This window comes from Primulina eburnea, chromosome 13, assembly GCF_022965805.1.
Source record: "Primulina eburnea isolate SZY01 chromosome 13, ASM2296580v1, whole genome shotgun sequence".
Classification (NCBI taxonomy): Eukaryota; Viridiplantae; Streptophyta; class Magnoliopsida; order Lamiales; family Gesneriaceae; genus Primulina; species Primulina eburnea.
In genome coordinates this window covers 3,846,932-3,854,919 of record NC_133113.1, presented here as the reverse complement: position 1 = coordinate 3,854,919, position 7,988 = coordinate 3,846,932, and positions in this window count along the sequence as shown.

Below are 7,988 nucleotides of genomic sequence, written 5' to 3'. Positions count from 1 at the left end.
GAATTAGTGGAAAATATGTTTGCACAATTTTGTTGCGAGGCACCGGTACATGCTAGAAAGTTTAAAAGCTGCAGAAAAATCCAACTTCTAAGGAAATCTTTTCGATTAGACGTCGAAAACGAAGGAATCTAGTATAAGAAAATGAAACAATGATGGTTGAAGATAGTTTTCTTCTTTATTTCCTCCCTTTTAAATCTCGATTCCTCGAGCTGGTTCCTTGACCAGCATGCTCCACATGGGAATGGAAGTTTTCCTCCACTGCCCTGCAGCTATTTTGACATTTTCTTTGCAAATAAGCATCAAAATCCATCACTCAATCTCAACATTTTCGAATACAATTAATCTATAATCTATATAAATATACCAATTGAAATGTGAATTTCCTCTATTATCCTCATTAAAGTTGTACTCCAATGATACTTTGTCTTCCTTTTATGTAATTAGTTAATTATTATTAATCAATTATTATTAATCCATTGACTAATTATTATTTATTACTCTTTCACTCACTTTCATGGCATGATTACAAATAATAATGAATTGGTTTTGTGAAAATACCTTACAAATAATAGTAATAGTGTTATACATTCTTTTATTAAAATAAATAATACAAAATATTATGCTAATAGAGGTTTCGAACTTATTTTTACAATTTATGTATTAATTATATTTTTCATAACTTAGTTTTTTACAAAAAAATACAAAAAAATTTATAGGTTTCGAACTTATTTTTACAATTTATGTATTACTTATATTTTTCATAATCTTAGTTTTTACAAATAATACAAAAAAAATTTATATTTAACAAAACATAAAATAAGAAATTATAAATTTATATGTCGAGGTTTGATCTATATCTATATATATATATACAAATCTATATATATGAATGTGAATTGTAAATTTACATAAATATCCTTATCTTCATTTAATAATAATAATAATTTACATAAATATTCTTACCTTCATTTAATAATAATCATGAATAAATGTTTTTTTCCCATATATTCTTTTAAAAATAATCATTTCATTAATACATTTTTATTTTTAAATTTAAAATTAATTACTTTGATATTTACGTTGACATCAAATTCACAGAAAATCACTATCATAAATACATGTTTATTTTTTGTTTGTTTTTCATCTATTCATTTAATAATAATCATTAATATATTTTTATTTTTAAATTTAAAATTAATTACTTTAATATTTACATTGACATCAAATTCACATAAAAGCACTATCATAAATACATATTTATTTTTTTTGTTTTTTTCATCTATTAATTTAATAATAATCATTAATATATTTTTATTTTTAAATTTAAAATTATTTACTTTAATATTTACATTGACATCAAATTCACAGAAAATCACTATGATAATGTTATAAATTTGAATAAATTGTTAATATTACGAACATTAAGGTAATGATGGGAAAACAAATAGAGATGAGTGCGATTGAATAAAATTAAATTATTAATAAATATTAACGTCATATAAAACATTTTTTTCCTATTTAGAAGGTAGATATATATATAGATTACTTATATATCAACAAAAATATGTGATTGAGAGAAAATGTTTGTATGTAAGTGATTTCATTGCAAACATTTAAGTTATTTAATCAATTTTCAATATATGATTCTAAATACATATTACTAAATAATATATTATCTATTAATTAATCTATTAAATATTGACTTTCATTTGTGAGCTTACTATTATATTATTTTTTTGTTTTACAATTTGTCATGTTAGTGTTATTTAAATCATTTTTTATCTTAGTTTAATAAGATCATTAATAGTGTATTTAACTCAATCAAACTAATTATTATTTTAATTTAATTTTAAATTTAATTTTTATTAGGTAAATTTATATATTGCCGTCAAATAATAATAGGAAGACAAAGGGAGATGAGCCGGACTGAATAAAAATAAATTATTAATAAATATTAATGTCATACAAAATTTCTTTTTGTCGTTTAAAATAAAAATATTTTCAAACTCTTTATGTGTCAATAGAGATATGTGATTGAGAGAAATGTTTGTCTGTAAGTGATTTTAAACACTGTTTTTAAGTTATTTAGTCAATTTTTTATAAATGCTGCTAAATAAATATTACTAAATAATATGCTCCATTTGATTTTTTTGTGTTCTTGCAATGAGAGGAGTTTTTTTACCCTAGCGTTACATGTTTGATTGTTATATGTCATTTGTATTGATCATATAATTGTGTTTGAATTGTTTATGTGATTTGTTTGTTTGCACAAAGAAAAGAGAAACAAAATCAAATATCCAATAAAAATGTTTATTTTTTAATTTTTTATTGTTGAGATATTTTTTTAATTTTTAAACACATAATGCATGTTTTCTGTTTGCTTAGATTACTTAGTTTGAAGTGACTTACAAAATACTAAAAAAATTGAAATATTTCTTCGTTTTTACCTTATGTATCAGAATATCAAGAGATAATATTTTTTATTTATTGGGACAAATATATTTCAAACTTCTGTCTAATCAATTTTTATAAATCAATATTTAATTTTTTTACGATATTATTATATTCTCTAATCAATTTTTTTAACTTAGATTGATAGAAGGCATTTTAATTTGAGTTTTTATGTTCTTGCTTATATTATTTTTGTAATATTATTTATTATGAAAATAATAGGTGAACTACAAAATTTGGTCGGTCTAAGAGTCCTCTGATGAACGACAAATATGGATAAATTATTAAAATATATAATATCCAATAGATTTTTGGAATGCGATTTTGTTCTAATTCAATGATTATGCATTATTCTAAATTTTAATTATATCACAAGTTAACGCATGTTTTGTTGTTGCTAGATATATTTTGTCAATAGTATAATATTTTTCTATGGTTTAAGAAAAATTGTGTGACTTTGTATTATATTTTTACGGCTGCTTTTCTAAATGGTTTTATTATGATTTCAAGTCACCATTTTTCATTTGTGTTTTTTTTAAAGAATTGGAATGGATATCTATAAAACGATGACATTAATAAGGCGTCTTCTCTTTATTTGAAAAAAATATTGGAAAATATATACAAATTGTGAATAATATGAGTTAATATTTAATTGGAGAGTGATTTATGCTTTTTATTGCTGGTATATACTTCAATTTCTTTGTTATTGTACTAAATAAATTATTTTTAAACTTTGACTTATCATTTTTTTTTTCTTATCGAGGTTCTTTGCGTTATGATTTTTTTATACGTTTTGGTTAGTATTGTTGGCGACAATTGGTTAGTTTATATAAAAATAAGTATGAGAGTATACCAATCAAAGCCACATATTCTGGGTCTTCTGTTGTACGAAGAGAATAATAAATGATTTATGTGAATTATATAATTTCTTGGTTTTTCATACATATAGTCTACGAAATGCGTCGAATTTCGAACAAAAAAGTTACGACAAACATAGTGGATGAAAAAAAAGAGACATGTTGCACCATAGTGGTCGAACCATGGTGCTTGAGCTACTATGCGGTTTAAAAGATTTGAGTTGCACCATTACTACTAGCTATAACTTTTGGTAAAGCGGCAAGCGCTCGGTCCGACAATTGGTATCAGAGCCGAGATCACGGGTTCGATTCTCATTAATTGCAAGGAATTAAATTCTTGGGAGGAAGATTGTTGGGTGCAATAATTGTCCCTGCTTAGTAAAGCGGCCGAACCGTGGTGTTTGAGCAGATGTGAGGTTTAAAAGATTTGATTTGCACCATTACTACTAGCTATAGCTTTTGGTAAAACGGCAAGCGCTCGGTCCTACATATTATGTCCTAATTTATGTATGATATAATTCAAGCACATTTTTTTTTATAGATATTTGAAATTAGGCTAAGTAACATGAAACATATACATATATATTAAATCATATTTAAAGCAAAATGTTAAGATCAAGAATGATTCAGATTTAAATTTCAACGAAGCACAATGAAGAAGAAATTTAAGAATTGTATGTGTACGTTAACTGTTATGTAATGATTATGTTGCTACTTCATGGTTGTGCGACATATGTATGTCATATAAAATGTTAATATTTTTCAATAAATAGTTTTTCAAAAAGAAAAAATTCTTCATTCAGAAAAAGAAATACATGAAAAACAAATTGTGCATAATTCTCATTCTATTTATAATGGTATGAGAACAATTCTAAAACTTTATTGACACAATATAATAGATCAATTCTGTGCATTTATTGAGACATTAACCCAGTTTCACTTTATTTCCTCCAATATTATCTCGATATATTTCGAGGTGACTACGAGATTGTTTTTGTCTCTTTTTTAGTCAAAGTGTCTAACCAGCTAATCCATAACATATATGATGGTAGCATAGAAAACTCCTCGTCAAATAAATTCACTTAGCCAAATATTGAAATTCAAATAAAATTCTACAATATTTCATCAAATTAATTTTGACTATCATAAAATGCTCATGAAATCTAAGTGGTTATATTATTAGATGAGATATTGAATAAGACAAATACTTTGACATATATTTGAATGATATCTCATATGCATATCTTAATTACATTATTCGTATCTCTTCTCAATATTTTTAAAATACAATAATTAATTTTGTATATCGTTCCACAAGATATAAAATATTATAGAACAAAATATAAACTCGATATAAGAAAATTTGTTTTGTTTCAATGAATAATATAATATCATGTTCTAAACGCAACAAATGATATTGAAACTATATCATCCTCATGACATGATGCACGCAATCATTATTTCAATGCTTCCAAAAAATGACGATCAAGATGACTTTCTTGAATTACGTCAAATTAAATGAGAACACAATTCTAGGATATAGCCATTTGAAGAGATTTCAAGTATTTTTCTCACGGTGATTGAAAAATAGTTGTTAAAAATTTGTTAACCTTATAGCTATATGTTGTAATATCGATACTAAATATATAAAAATGATATCACAAATATCACAATATTTGAAGAAGGTGCAACACTATTCATTGGTTATGTTGTTGAAAAATATATATGTTATACATACTTTTAGTCATAAGTGAAAACTTATCACGAGTAAAAGCATTTTTTCTTAGGAGTTATAGTTGATGATTTTCAAAAACTGAAAAATCATTTAACAACAAAAAAATATTCGGAAAAATAAGATTATCAGATAGAAACAATGTAGAAAATCGAAAAAATGTCGTGATAAAGAAGCAAATTATGAGCATGTCAGATCCCGGATAAAGATTGTAAATAACATAAAATATGTTAAAGACGATCAGATACTTGCTGAGCATACCAAAATAGTTATATGCATATTATAACAAACTACGACAAAGAGTTGTTGAGTTATCAAAATCAACCAAGAAGCATATTGGAAAGTGTGTCGAGTGGATAAGATAATTTCTCTGATTCATATATCGTCTATGGTCATTATTTTTTTATTTTATATGGCTTGGTTTGTTTCAGTTGATAAATATTATTAGCCATGTTTTAATTCAAATAAATATTATCAAAATTTCGTACATATATTTTCAGTATTTTAGGTTTTTACGTGCAACGCACGTGCATTTTTCTAGTTAATAAAAAGGCATCCAAAATTAATTAATTTTTAGGCCAAACGCTTTGTTTTTGTTTTGTTTTTTTTCAACTCAATCATTTGTTATAATGCATATTGATAATATCTCTCAACTATTTTTTCTAAAGTAATATAATAAATCTTAAATAAATGTCATGAAACTAAATCAAAAATTAGAAAATTATTTGAATCTAACTAATAAGTTGAGTGCATATAAATCTAAAGATGTCAAAACGGGACGGCATGACCTACCTTAGCCTGCCATCAAATGGGGCAGGAAGGGGTGTTCTACTAATTTAAAGGGTTAGAAAAACATCGACCTAACTCAACTCACCACGTGATGTGTGTTAGAATAGTCAACCTGCCAAAATTAAACATTTTTTAAAAAAAATTAACAATCACTTAAAATCTAATCTTAATATTCTTACTAAAAAATCTCAAATATTTGATGAAATTAACAATTCATGTCACTAAAAATTGAGCATATATTTGAGCTACCAAATGATACATTAAGCAGTATTATCAGATACTCAACACACACACATCTACTTTTTTAAAAAAAACATGAGGGAGGATAATTGCTCAATTTTATTATTTTAAAAAAATAGTTTATATATTTTTATTTTTTATTATATTATTTGTTTATCAAATAATCTACTACTTTAATTAGATTTTTTAACACCCCTACTTCAATTTTGGAAACATTGAAACATATCTCTACTTAGCTTAATCACACGTATAAATATAAATATCACTATACATGCATAATACACTATTACAAATTTCACACAACCACATAACAATTAAATCAAAGGAGATAAATATATGTTTAATAATTAATGTAAAATTTATTTTTTAAAAAATAAATGGTGGGCCAGCCCAACCCGTCCTAAACCATAACCGGAACGACTATCCATTATTCTGCCTTCAAACAGGTTGTTAAAAACATAACTCAACCAATCTTTTTCTTAAGGTAGTTTGGGTCGACATGATTGTACGAATCCAAATTGACATCTCAACATAAATCAATCTAATGAACCTAGAAAAATTTGGAAAGACGCGAACTTTTAAAAAATTTGATAACTGCTAGATTTGCTTCAGGCGATGCAATTTCTTGAATCGATCGTAATAAATACAACAAGGTTTTCACTCCTAATATTATCCACCATTCGTCGAAAATTATTGCATGTGTTCATTTTTCAGGTAAGTATCTAGCACATGCAAGCATTGTTGTTTTTTTACTTTCTTTGAATTTTACATGTATTTTTTAAACACGAGTTATCCTGTATTAAAATCGAAAATGACGGATGTTGCAAAATTGTTTATATAAAATTTAAAAATTACTTTACTACTTGGTCTGCCATTAAAACTCAATAACCCTTCAAGGAAAGCCGACTCTAATATAAATATAGCGACCTAATGCCAGTTCCAATTATCTCGATTCACATGAGAATGTGGAGTTCATATAATCAGACATGAACCCCCATGATTCCAAACCTTGATACGACATATGATGGGTTCGAAAAAGTGCAAAACCCTTTGACATTCATACACTATACATAATACATTCTTACAAATTTCACACAACCAGATAACAATTAAATCAAAGGAGATAAATATGTGTTTAATAATTAATGTAAAATTCATTTTAAAAAAATAAATGGTGGGCCAACCCAACGAACTCAACCCAACCCATAACCGAAATGATTAACCCGTTTTAATATGCTTCCAAACAGGTTGTTAAAAACATAATTCAACCAATTTTTTTTCTTAAAGTAGTTTGGATCGACGTGATTGTACGAATCCAAATTGACATCTCAGCATTAATCAATCTAATGAACCTAGAAAAATTTGGAAAGACACGAACTTTTAGAAAAAACGATAACTGCTAGATTTGCTTCAGGCGATGGAATTTCTTGAATCAATCGTAGTAAATACAACAAGGTATTCACCCCTAATATTATCCACCATTCGTCGAAAATTATTGCATGTGTTCATTTTTCAGGTAAGTATCTAGCACATGCAAGCAATGTTGTTTTTACTTTAATTTCTTTGATTTTTACATGTATTTTTTAAACACGAGTTATCCAGGATAAAATCAAATATGACGGACGTTGCAAATTTTTTTATATAAAATATAAAAATTACCTTACTGCATGGTCTGCCATTAAAATTGGATAACCCTGCATGGGGAAAGTCGATCCTAATATAAATATAGCGACCTAATGCCAGATCCGATTATCCCGATGCACATGAGACCGTGGAGTTCATATAATCAGACATGAACCCCATAACCATAACTCCAAACCTTGATATGACATATGCTAGGTTCGAAAAAGTGCAAAACCCTTTGACATTATGTTTACAATTTTATTTACTTTTCAATTGTTTTTTAAAAAAGAAACCTT